At 36.5% G+C, this 14,414-nt stretch overlaps 1 pseudogene; it reads right to left on the bottom strand.

The window, feature by feature from the left end:
* Window positions 1–731: 731 nt before the first annotated feature.
* LOC119519022 lies at window positions 732–1,061 on the bottom strand (annotated as a pseudogene).
* Window positions 1,062–14,414: the final 13,353 nt, after the last annotated feature.

Genomic DNA, 14,414 nt, shown 5'->3' with positions numbered 1-14,414 from the left:
AGGACTTTTAATTGAAAGCCTAATAACTGATAAGATACACATCATTTAAAAATGTATGAAACTTGACCAATACGGCCAATTGAAGAAATAATTTACATGTCATGTGAAGACTATTTTATGTTGTTGGGAATAGGTTTTTTGGTTTTGTTTTGACCATAGACACTATCTAAAGATTGGCTAACTCTTCCTAATTGAATTGTACTTTTTTACAGGTTTTTCACACGAATAATTAATTCTGGCTTTGTACTTTAGAAAAAGGATTTTCTAAGTGAAATTCCATCCATAATTTGCCTTTGCCTCTGCTGATGCTTTTGGCAAAAGTTTTAATTGATGAAAATAGCATAACTTTACTGGAATAAATGCATTTTCTAATTTTCTGTGCAAAGAACATGGTGCTCTTTTAAAATGCTTATCTAATATCTTCATGTTGCTAGCTTATTAGCACTGCTCATTATTACTCCCATTGAATTTTAAAATGAGTTTATTAAAGCATGTTCTTAGGAAGGCAACAATTGTTGATTTGTCATAAAAAATTTGTTTTTTCATGCTGTATAATAAAGGTAGTTAAGAGGCTACAGAGTTATAAGTTTCTTTCTACTGGAATTCTCTGATGGTAGAGCACAGTGTAGTCATTTCTGCACTGCTAGAATAAATTAAAAAGTCTCTTCTATGCTTCTCTTCAAAAAGTGATGAACAACAGAAGACGGCATAAAAAAGCCATTTTTCCCTACTCATTTTATAATATTGGAGCCAGTAGTTTTACCAGCACGGGCTATAATTTTCACTTTATCCATTTTAATAAGCTCTGTCACCTCTATGAATTCACTATCATTCAATACAAAAGTCTACACATTATCACAGAATCTGTATGTATTTAGAGAGCCCCTGAAATTGACTCTGTTCCTGACCCTCTGAGCCAATGATGAATTTACAGCCTTATCAGACCGACATTGAACTTGAAGGGCAAGTTGAGGGGTGATCTGTTGAGACTGTATGAGCTCATCTTGGTTCTCCTAGAGACTGTTTCCCAAAGTGGTATTTCTGTATAACTAGTATGACATGGCTTTGGAGGAAGAAATTGTTTTTCTTCTTCAGGCTTGCACTGATGTCCTGTAGAGAAGGTGCTTCCCACCACAGAATGGACAGAAGCAGGGTGGAAGGTGCTTAATGTCCTCAACCACCTCTTCAGCCGCAGAGACCCCAGAGCAGAGCTGACCTACATTAATTTATTTTTTTTATTTTTTTTATCATCATTTTATTGAGATATATTCACATACCACGCAGTCATACAAAACAAATTGTACTTTCGATTGTTTACAGTACCATTACATAGTTGTACATTCATCACCTAAATCAATCCCTGACACCTTCATTAGCACACACACAAAAATAACAAGAATAATAATTAGAGTGAAAAAGAGCAATTGAAGTAAAAAAGAACACTAGGTACCTTTGTCTGTTTGTTTGCTTCCCCTACTTTTCTACACATCCATCCATAAACTAGACAAAGTGGAGGTTGGTCCTTATGGCATTCCCAATCCCACTGTCACCCCTCATAAGCTACATTTTTATACAACTGTCTTTGAGATTCATGGGTTCTGGGTTGTAGTCTAATAGTTTCAGGTATCCACCACCAGCTACCCCAATTCTTTAGAACCTAAAAAAGGTTGTCTAAAGTGTGCGTAAGAGTGCCCACCAGAGTGATCTCTCGGCTCGTTTTGGAATCTCTCTGCCACTGAAGCTTATTTCATTTCCTTTCACATCCCCCTTTTGGTCAAGAAGATGTTCTCCATCCCACGATGCCGGGTCTACATTCCTCCCCGGGAGTCATATTCCACGTTGCCAGGGAGATTCACTTCCCTGGGTGTCTGATCCCACGTAGGGGGGAGGGCACATTAATTTTTTTACACTAATTTTTTACATTAATGGTAGGAGACTGCAATACACCACTTTCAATAATGGATAGAACATCTAGACAGAAGATCAATATGGAAATAGAAGACTTGAACAATATTACAAACCAACTAGACCTAACAGACATTTATTGAATGCTTCACTCAACAACAGCAGATTGCACATTCTTCTCTAGTCCATGTGGATCATTCTCTAGGATAGACCATATGTTATGTCACAAAACAAGTCTCAATAAATTTAAGAAGATTGAAATCATACAAAGTATATTCTCTGACCATGAATGAAATGAAGCTAGAAATCAGTAACAGAGGGAAAACTGAAAAATTCACAAATAAGTGGAAATTAAATACCATACTCTTAAACAACTGCTGGGTCAAAGAAGAAATCACAAGGGAAATTAGGAAATATCTTAAGGTTAATGAAAATGAAAACACAACATACCAAAACTCAAGGGATGCAGCAAAGTCAGTGCTAAGAGGGAAATTTATAGCTCTAAATGCTTACATTAAAAAAGAATAAAGATCTCAACTCCATAACCAAACCTTACACCTAGAGGAACTAGAAAAAGATGAGAAAACTAGATCCAAAATGAGCAGAAGGAAAGAAATAAATATTAGAGCAGAGATCAATGATATGAAGATTAAAAGAACAATAGGAGAGAATCAATAAAACCAAAAGTTGGTTCTTTGTAAAGATCAATAAAATTGACAAACCTTTATCTAGACTGACAAGAAAAAAAGAGGATGCAAATAACAAAAATTAGAAATGAAAGGGAGGACATTACTATCAACTCCAAAGAAATAAAAAGGATTATGAGATGATATCATGAACAATTGTACACCAACAAGTTAGGTTAACCTATACAAAATGGAAAAATTCCTAGAAACACACAAATTACCTAAACTAGATCAAGAAGAAATAGAAGACCTCAACAAGTCAATAACAAGAGATTGGATCAGTAATTAAAAAACAAACAAACAAGCAAACAAAAAACCTCTCAATAAAGAAAATCTAGGACCAGATGGTTTCATTGATGAATTTTACCAAACATTCAAAGAAGAATTAATACCAGTCCTGCCTAAACTCTTCCAAAAAAATTGAAAAAGAGGGAATATTCTCTAACTCATTCTGCGAGACCAGCATCACACTAATAAAAAAGCCAGATAAGGTTATCACAAGAAAAGAAAATTACAGACCAATATCCCTTGTGAGTACAGATGCAAAACTGCTGAACAAAACACTAGCAAACTGAATCTAACAGTACAGTAAAAGCATTACACACCATGATCAAGTGGGATTTATCCCAGGAATGCAAGGGTAATTCAATGTAACAACATCAATTAATGTATAAAATACACTACATTAATTGAAGGGAAAAAACCAACATGATCATCTCAGTTGATGCAGAAAAGACATTTGACAAAATCCAGTACCTTTTCTTGATAAAAAGAGAAAACACTCAAAAAAATAGGAGTAAAAGGGAATTTTCTCAACATTATAAAGGGCATTTATGAAAAACCCACAGCTAATATCATACTCAATGGTGAAAGACTGAAAGCTTTCCGCATAAAATCAGGAAAAGACAAGGATTCCTGCTATCACTATAGCTATTCAACATTGTACTGGAAGTGCTAGTCAGAGAATTAAGTCAGAAAAAGAAATAAAAGGCATCCAAATTGGGAAGGGAGAAGTAAAACTATCTCTATTCACAGATTCCCGAAGAATCCACAAGTAAGCTACTAGAGCTAATAAATGAAATTAGCAAAGTGATGGGATACAAGATTAGTACACAAAAATCAGCGGTTTTCTGTACACCAGCAATGAATTATCCAAAAAGGAAATAATGAAAATAATTCCACATACAATAGCAACAATAGGATAAAATATCTAGGAATAAGTTTAACCAAGCAGGTAAAGGAACATGGAAAACTAGAAATCATTACTGAAAGAAATTAAAGAAGACCTAAATAAATAGAAAGATATTTCATGCTCATGGATTGGAAGACTTAATATTGCTAAAATGTCAGTTCTTCCCAAAGTGATTTACAGATTTAATGCAATCCCAATCGAAATTCCAACAGCCTTAGAAAAGCTAATCATCAACTTCATATAGAAGAGCAAGGGACCCCAATTAGCTAAAACATTTTGAAAAAGAAAAACATTCTGAAGACGCACTCTTCCTGCTTTCAAAACTAATTACGAGGCTACAGTAATCAAAACAGTGCGGTACTGGCTATGTGGTACAATGACAGGCATGTAGACTAATGGAAATGAATTGAGAGCACAGAAGTAAACCAACATATATATGGCCAACTGATTTTCAAAAAGGACAGCAAGTCCACTCAGTAGGGAAAGAATAGTCTCTTCAACAAATGCTGGGACTACTGAATATCCAAATGCAAAAAGAATGAAAGTCTTTTTGACTCACCATATACAAAAATTAATTCCAAATGTATCAATGACCTAAAGATAAGATCCAATACCACTCTTACAAGAAAGCATAGGGAAATATCTTAAGGAACTTGTATTAGGCAATGAATTTTTAGAGTTAACACCAAAAGCACAAGCAACAAAAGAAAAAATAGGTAAATTGGACTTCATAAAAATTAAAAAGTTTTATACATCAAGAAAGTGAAAAGACAATTCACAGAATGGGAGAAAACATTTGGAAACCATATATCTGATAATATATAAAGAACTCCTACAGTTCAACAACCAAAAGACAACCCAATTTAAAAATGTGCAAATGATAAGAATAGACATTTCTCCAAAGATATACAAATGGACAAGAAGCACATGAAAAGATTCTGAACATCATTAGCCATTAGGGAAATGCAAATCACAGCCACTTGAGGTACCACCTCACATCCACTAGAATGGCTATTATATTAAAAGTGGAAAATAAGTACTGTCAATGATGTGGAGAAATAGGAACTTTAGTACATTGTTGGTGGAAATGTAAATAATGTGGAAAACAGCCACTGTGGAAAACAGTCACTGTGGAAAAGTTTGGTGGTTCCTCCAAAAGTTAAACATAGAACTACCATATGATTGGGTAATCCCACTTCTAGATTTTTACACAAAAGAATTGAAATCAGGAGGATGGATATTGAATGCCAATGTTCATAGCAACATTATTCACAATTGACAGAAGGTTGAAGCAACCCAGATGTCCATTAGCAGATGAATGACTAAACAAAATGTGTGTATGTAATGGAATATTGCTCAGCCTTAAAAAGGAATGACGTTCTGAGATCCAGAGAAGATGGCGGCATAGAGAGGAGTGGAATACTTAGTCCCCCCTGGAACAATTCATAAATGATCAAAAAACTAGTAAATAACCTGGAATAACAGCGGGGAGACAGACGTGACTGCCCACTGATCATCCACAAACCTGAATTGGGAGGAATGCCCGAGATCACAGCATAAAATCTGTAAGTAAAACTGCAGACCCGTGCTGAGAGCCGAGAACCGAGAGCCCTTCCCTCAAGGAAGCCTCGCGGTGCACTCTCTCAGCCCAGCTCCAAGTGAGGTTTTAATATTAACTGCTCAATACAGACAGCGAATCCTTAACAAGCAGACAGAGGCTTTTGGTGACAACTGACCTTGGGAGAATCAGGGGACATTTCTGTCTCAGGACGGGGAGCCCAGAGGATCGGGTGCTATCTCTGGCTGACGGGTGAACCTGGGAGTTTTTCTGTCCCTTTCTCTCTCTGTGGAGAAAACTTCAGCTGTTCTCAGCACACAACACTTTGCAGTAAAGACAGCCTCAGACATTTTAAAACCAAAACACTTTGATTAGCAGAGTCAGAGAAACAAAGAACTTATAGATATGCAAGTGACATCTCTGGAGGGGGCATAGCTTCCCAAGAGGAAAGGGAGGGGCCCAGCTCTACTATCTGTCTTTCAGTCTTTCTGGAACCAGACCCAAAAGCCTGGGGGAGGAGAGCCACAGGCCACACCCTCTTACACAGGCAGTGACAGGCTGACAGGTGGATTTGCTGGGCAGAAAAGCACAGGTGTCTTAATCCTCTAAGAAAAGCCATCAGGGAAACCAGATACTGAAATATTACCTCTTTCTGTGACCTGAGCCTGTTCTCATCTGGGAAAACCTGATTGGGGTGGCCTAGGAGGTCAGATGCCTAGACAACAGAAAACTACAACCTACACTAAGAAAAACAAAGCTATGACCCAGTCAAAGGAACAAACGTACACTTCAACTGAGATACAGGAATTTAAACAACAAATGTTAAATCAATTCAAAGAGTTTAGAGAATATTTCACAAAAGAGACAGAGGCTGTAAAGAAAACACTGGGCATATATAAGGCAGAAATTGAAAGTTCAAAAAAACAACCAGTAGAATCTATGGAAATGAAAGGCACAACACAAGAGATGAAAGACACAATGGAAACATACAACAGCAGATCTCAAGAGGCAGAAGAAAACACTCAAGAACTGGAGAACAAAACACCTGAAAGCCTACACGCAAAGGAGCAGATGGAGAAAAGAATGAAAAAATATGAGCAACGTCTCCAGGAACTCAAGGATGAAACAAAGTATAAGAATGTACGTATCACTGGTGTCCCAGAAGGAGAAGAGAAGGGAAAAGGGGTAGAGGCAATAATAGAGGAACTAATCAATGAAAATTTCCCATCTCTTATGAAAGACATAAAATTACAAATCCAAGAAGTGCAGCATACTCCAAACAGAATAGATCTGAATAGGCCTACGCCAAGACACTTAATAATCAGATTATCAAATGTCAAAGACAAAGAGAGACTCCTGAAAGCAGCAAGAGAAAAGCAATCCATCACATACAAAGGAAGCTTAATAAGACTATGTGCAGATCTCTCAGCAGAAACCATGGAGGCAAGAAGGAAGTGGTGTGATATATTTAAGATACTGAAAGAGAAAAACCGCCAACCAAGAATCCTATATCCAGCAAAGCTGTCCTTTGAATATGAGGGAGAGCTCAAAATATTTTCTGACAAACAGACAATGAGAGACTTTGTGAACAAGACACCCACCCTACAGGAAATACTAAAGGGAACACTGCAGAGTGATAGGAGAAGACGGGAGTGCATGGTTTGGAACACAATTTTGGGAGATGGTAGCACAGCAATGTAAGTACACTGAACAAAGATAGCTATGTATATGGTTGAGAGAGGATGATTGGGAGCATGTGAGACACCAGAAGAAAGGGGGAAAGATAACGACTGGGACTGTGTAACTTGGTGAAATCTAGAGTGTTCAACAATTGTGATAAAATGTACAAATATGTTCTTTTACAAGGGAGAACAAGCAAATGTCAACCTTGCAAGGTGTTAAAAATGGGGAGGCATTGGGAGAGGGATGCAATCAATGTAAACTTGAGACTGTAGCTAACAGAATCATTGTATTATGCTTCCTTTAATGTAACAAAGGCAATATACCAAGGTAAATGCAGATAGAAGGGGGGGATAGGGAAGGCGTGTTGGACACTCGACATTGGTGGTGTTGTCTGACTCTTTACCCTACTTTGATTTGTGGTTGCTTTTCCTTTTGCTACTTCCTGGCTGTCATTTTTTTCCTCTTTCTTTTCCTTCTCTACCTTCTTTGATGTTCCCTCCTGCCTTGTGGAAGAAATGTAGATGCCCTTATATAGATAGTCGTGAACACATAAATATGTGACCATACAGAGAACCATCGATTGTTTACTTAGGATGGAATGTATAAGGTGTGAAGAAAACCATCTTAAAAAAAAAAAAAAACAAAACGGTTGATGTCAAAACCTCAAGGGCAATGTACTGAGTGAAATAAGCCAGACACATAAGGACAAATATTGCAGGGTCTCACTGATAAGAACTAACTATAATATGTAAACTCATAGACATGAAATATAAGGTACCAAGATACAGGACGAGGCTTAAGAATGGGGAGTGGTTGCTTAGTATGAGCAGAATGTTCAACTAGGATGAACTTAAATGTTTGGAAATGAACAGAGGTGTCGGTAGCAAGATGTGAGAATAACTAACAGTGCTGAATGGCACGTGAATGAGGTGGAAAGGGGAAGCTCAGAGTCATATATGTCACCAGAAGGGAAGTTGAAGGTCAAAAGATGGGAATGTATAAAACTGAATCCTATGGTGGGCAATGTCCATGATTAACTGTACAAATATTAGAAAACTCTTCCATGAACCAGAACAAATGTATGACAATACAACTAGAAGTTAATAATAGAGAGGCATATAGGGAAGAAATATATACCTATTGCAAACCATATACTACAGTTTGTAGTATTTCAACATTCTTTCATAAACAGTAACAAATGTACTATACCAACACTACGAGTCAACAATTGAGGGGGGTTGGTTAGGAATATAGGAGGATTCGAGTTTCCTTTTCTTTTTCTTTTTTTTTTTTTTTTTTCCATCTTTCACTTTATTTGTTGTCTGGAGTAATGAAAAGGTTCTAAAAATTGAACAAAAATTAAGTGTTGTGATAGATGCACAGGTGTATGAGGTACCAGGGGCAACTGATTGTACACTTTGGATCTTTGGATAATTGTATGCTATCTGAACAATCCCAATAAAAAAATTAAAAATAAAAAAAAATAAAAGGAATGAAGTTCTAATATATGCTACAATGTGATAAACCTTGAAGACATAATATTTAGTGAAATCAGTAAAACCAACAGGGGCAGATATTGTATGATTCCACTTATATGAAATAGCTAGAATATGCAAATTCATGGAGACAGAAAGTAGAGTACAGATTACCACAAGTGGGTGGGTGGGTAGGTGGGAATGAGGATTTAATTCATAATGTGTACAGAGTTTTGTTTGGGGTGATGGGAAAGTTCTGGTAATGGATGGTGGTGAAGGTAGAACAACATTGTGAATGTGATTAAGCTCAGTGAATGGTATTTTATTGGGAGTGGTTGAGACGGGAAAGCTTATGTAGTATACATATCTCCATGATTAAAAAAAAAAAAAAGAATGACTAAAGAGACAATGTCAATTAAAGGCAACCCATAATCCAGCACTGAAACTAATAATGGCAGAGGAAAGGCCCAGAAAGACATTATTGGGACATATGAAAAAACTGGAATATAGATTGTAAGCTTTATATCAATGTTAAAGGCTTGAACTCGATAACTGTACTTAAGGAGGACGTAAGTGAATCCCTTGTTCTTGGGAAATGTACACTGAAGAATACTTCAATGTTTAAGGAGTGTTTAAGGAGTATGATGTATATACAACCTACTCTCAAATGTTTAGAAAACAGATAAATAGATAGAAAACAGACAGATGAATGGATAGATAGAATGATACAGCTAGTGTGGCAGAGTATTAAAAGTTGGTATATCCCTCTTAGGTTTTAAAGTATTGGAATAGCTAGAAGTAAATACCTGAAACTGTCAAACTCCAACCCAGTAGTCTGTACTCCTGAAGATGATTGTATAACAGTGTAGATTACAAGGGGTGACAGTGTGATTGTGAAAACCTTGTGGATCATACTCCTTTATCTAGTTTATGGATGGATAAGTAGAAAAATGGGGACAAAAACTAAATGAAAAATAGGGTGGGATGGGGGAATGATTTGGGTGTTCTTTTTTACTTTTATTTTTTATTCTTATTCTGATTCTGATGTAAGGAAAATGTTCAAAAATAGATTGGGGTGATGAATGCATAACTATATGATGGTACTTTGAACAGTTGATTGTACACCATGGATGATTGTATGGTATGTGAACCTATCTCAATAAAACTGAATTTAATTAAAAAGAAAAGTTGGTGTACCTGGGTATCTGGATGGGGGTTATGTTGGCATTCTCTGCATGGGCTTCATATTATTATTTCAAAAGAGAAAGTTTTTTTTAAAAAGTGTATTGTGAAACTTTAGATTTTTGCCAATCCAATAGGTGAGAAATGGTCTCTCAGTATAGTTTTAATTTGCATTTCCATTATTATGGTTGAGCGTCTTTTCACATGATTAAGGGCCATTTAATCTTTTTTTTTTTTTCTGTGAACTCTGTTCAACTCCTTTGCTCCCTTTTAAATAGGATCAAGGCAGATTGATTAATCTTTTTGTTTAGGGTATGACCTCTTGATTGGATGTTTCTACGGAGATTTGACCCCGCCCATTCAGGGTAGGTCTGGATTAGTTTACTGGAGTCCTTTAAAGGGAGCTCACATAGAGAGCAGAAAGAAGAAGATACCCTGGGATATGCTAAGACAGGACACACAGATGTTAGATGCCTGGAAGCTGACAGAGGTGCTTGCTGATGCTTAGAGATGCTTGGAGATGCAAACAGAAGGATGTTTGGAGGTGATAACCTAAGAGAAACCCGGAGATATTTTTGAGAACGCCATTTTGAAACGCAACCCAGGAGCAAAGGAGCAGCAGGTGCCAGCCACATGCCTTCCCAGCTGAAGAGGTGTTCTGTACACCATTGCCCGTTCTGCAGTGAAGGTATCCTCTTGTTGTTGCCTTAGTTTGGACACTTTCATAGCCATAGAACTGTAAATTTGTAACCTAATAAACCCCCTTTATAAAAGCCAATCCATTTCTGATATTTTGCAAAACAGCAGCATTAGCAAACTGGAACAGATTGATAGGTTTTTCTTTAATTTTAGAAGATTTTTACATATTTGGGATATCACCCCTCTGTTTGTGATAGAAGTTGCAAATATCCAAACTGAAAGCTTTGTCTTACTTATGTCTCCTTACCTTGCTTGTCATCTTTTACCAGAGAAAGGTTTATTTTTAGTTTTCTGTAATCAATTGTATTAATATTTTTCATTATTGCTTCTGGATTCTGAGACATAGGAATATTATCTCCATTCTCAAGTCAGAAAGGAATTTACCCATGTCTTCTTCTAGTACTTGCATGTTTTTTTTTTCTTTTCCTTTTTCTTTTTTACATTTAAATATTTGATCCATGTGGAATTTATCTAAGTGTGTGTCTTAGTTTCCCAGGACTTCCATAATAAAGTACCACAAACCAGGTGGCTTAAAACAACAGACATTTATTGTCTCACCATTCTGGAGGCTAGAAGTCTGAAATAAAGATGTCGGCAAGGCTATGCTCCCTCTGAAACCTGTGGGGAGACTCCTTTGCCTCTTCTTGTCTTCTGGTGGTTGCCGGCAATTTGTGGCGATCCTTGGCTTGCAGCTGCAGCACTTCAGTCTCTGCCTCCATCATTACATGGCCATCTTCTCCCCGTCTTATAAAGACCCCAGTCATTGCATTAGGTTCTATCCCAATATGACCTCATTGGCAACGACCTTATTTCCAAGTACTGAGGTACTGGGGTTAACGACTTCAACATAACTTTTTTGGGGGGAGACGGGGCCGGGGCGTGGGATACAAGTCAATGCATAACAGTGAGGGAATGGGAAATGTATCTGTGCCGGTTTGAATGTATAATGTCCCCCAGAAAAAGCCGTATTCTTTGATGCAATCTTGTGGGGCAGACATAATAGTGGGGATTAAGTTGGAACGTTTGGATTAGGTTGTTTGCATGGAGATGCGCCCCACCCAACTGTAGATGATAACTGATGGGATATTTCCATGGAGGCGTGGCCCCACCCATTCAGGGTGGGCCTTGATCAGTGGAGCCATATAAACATGCTGACTCAGAGAGAAGGAACTGAGTGCAGCTGTGAGTGATGTTTTGAAGAGGAGCAAGCTTGCTAGAGAGGAACATTCTGGGAGAAAGCCATTTTGAAACCAGAACTTTGGAACAGATACCAGCCACATGCCTTTCCAGCTAACAGAGGTTTTCCGGACGCCATTGGCCATCCTCCAGTGAAGGTACCCGATTACTGATGTGTTACCTTGGACACTTTATGGCCTTAAGACTGTAACTGTGTAGCCAAATAAACCCCCTTTTTTATAAAAGCCAATCCTTCTCTGGTATTTTGCATTCTGCAGCATTAGCAAACTAGAACAGTATCCAATTTCATCTTTTTCTATATGACTGTCTAGTTAGACAAACACTACTTATTAAAAAGTTCATTTCCCTGTTGATTTGAGATTCCACCTTAAGCATACATTACATTTTCATGTGCTCTTGAATCTATTGCAGGATTTTATATTCTGTTTCATTGGTTTCTCTGTTTCTTCATGCACTAATACCAAACTGATTTTACTTTAGTGTTTTTATCATGTCTTTAATATCTGCTAGAACAAGCCCCTTCCCCTATTTTTTTCCAAGCTACTGTTGCTTATTTATGTTTCCCAATGAACTTTATGATCAATGTGTCTTGCTCTAGAAAAAATACTGATGATATTTGCATTGAAATTTCTTTAAATGTTTAAATTAACTTAGAATTTATATCTTTATGTTACTGAGTCTTCCTATTCTATAGTTTCCATTTGCTCAAATCTACTTTTGTGTCTTTTGAGAGTGTTTTATTGTTTTCCTCATATAAGTTTTCTTAACTTCTTAAGTTTATGCCTACATATTTTATTTTTGCTGTTGTAAACGGTGTCTGTTACTCTTCTCACTTATTATTCTTAGTAAAATGAAAGCTATTAATTTCTGTATGCTACTTTTATAAACTGCTACTTTATTAGGTTTTCTTATTGTTTGTAGAAACTTCCCTTTTTCTGTTGGGCTTTTCAGATGTACAATCATATCATAAAGAGAGTTCTTCCTCTTCCTTTCCAATTCTTATGACACTAATTACTTTTTCTTCTGTAATTGGATTGGCTAACATCTCCAATACAATCAACATCTTTTCATGATTAAAAAAAATTATTGAAAATTAGAAAATGAAAATAATTTCCTTTTTGGCCAAAGATTTTATCCCCCAAGCCCAAAGCAAACATTATATTTAGTGGAGAAACTTTAGAAGCATTCCCTTATAAGGAACATGATAAAAATTCTAATTACCTCCCCTGCTGTTTAATATAGTTCTGGGGGTCTTGACCAATGAAATAAGGAAACTAAATAAGAGGCATAAGCATTGGAAGAAAAGAGATATAGCTTTCATTATGTGCAAATGATGTGACGATCCACATAGAAAAACCAACATAATCAACAGAAACTCTATTAAAATTAATTTTTAAAAGTTCATCAAGATGATCTGGACATAAGATTAACTGAAAAATCACAGCGTTTTTCAACACCAGCAATAACCAACTAGAAAGTATAATTTAAAATAAGATATCATCAACAATATCAACAAAAACACTAAGAAGTAACTTAATCAAGAACACATGAGACCTCTGTGTGAGGAGACATGTACAAGGATGCCCATTATCAGAGGAAAGGATAAATAAAATGTGGTGAATGCATACCATCCAGGATGTTGTGTAACAGTTACAAACAATGGACAAGATATACACTAGTTTGCTGGATGGATCTTAAAAACCATAGTACTGAATAATGTGTTTAATCTGCATGTATATTAGAAAATATGTCCCCTATGGATAACTGTATATGTTTGTATTGGTTTTGATGAGTTAGAAGAATGGATTATTTCAAGGGGATGGATGTGGAAGGCAGGGCATGAGTGAGAGGTAAAATGATCAGCTTTATTCATCTTTACATAGTCTCTTTTTAAAAATTTCTTTTTAAAACATCAAAGAGAATTTTTAAAAAGACATGGACAATACAGAGTACAATTATTTCTTTAGTGATGGGATTATGAGAGATCGTAATGTTGTTTTTCATGCCTTTCTGTATTTTTCAGCTTCCTGAATGAACATATATTAGGACAATTCAGAAAAAAGAGAAAGCTCACATAAAATAGACTCAGGACCTTCTGAAAAGGATCATGACTACCTTCACTTTCTTCTATCGTTATTTGGTTATTTTATTTTCTACTTCTTGATCCAATATTGGTAACTTTTATTTTCCTAGAAAATAATTTATTTCATATAGATTTCAAATTGGTAAACTTGTATGTAGTATTTGAATAATGATAACTTTTCTATAGTTATTTCTTAATGCTGTGCCTTCTCTCCTTGACTGAATTTTTTTTAAATTCAATTTTATTGAGATATAGTCACATACCATACAGTCATCCAAAGTGTACAATCAATTGTTCACAGTACCATCATATAGTTGTGCGTTCATCACCCCTAATCTATCTTTTGAACACTTTCCTTGTACCAGAAAAAGTGAAAATAAGAATAAAAAATAATACCAGAATTAGAATAGCTAGCAGTAAATACCTGAAACTATCAAACTACAACCCAGAACCCTTGAATCCTGGACGATTTATAAAAACGTAGTTTATAAGGGGTGACACTGTGATTGGGAAAGCCATACAGACTACACTCCCCTTTGTCCAGTGTACGGATGGATGAGTAGGAAAATGTACCCAGTGTTCTTTTTTACTTTAATTGTTCTTTTTCACTTTAATTTTTATTCTTATTTTTGCGTGTGTGGTAATGAAAATGTTCAAAAATTAATTTTGGTCCCCTCCCCGGCCCCGACGGGCTGGCGGGCTGCCCTGAGGAGGCAGGGAGGGGAGGACTGGGCCGGCCGGCGGGTGGGCGACG

The sequence above is a fragment of the Choloepus didactylus genome, chromosome 22, assembly GCF_015220235.1.
Source record: "Choloepus didactylus isolate mChoDid1 chromosome 22, mChoDid1.pri, whole genome shotgun sequence".
Classification (NCBI taxonomy): domain Eukaryota; kingdom Metazoa; phylum Chordata; class Mammalia; order Pilosa; family Megalonychidae; genus Choloepus; species Choloepus didactylus.
Note: the sequence above shows the minus strand (reverse complement) of the source record. Positions and strands in the feature narration are given on the sequence as shown.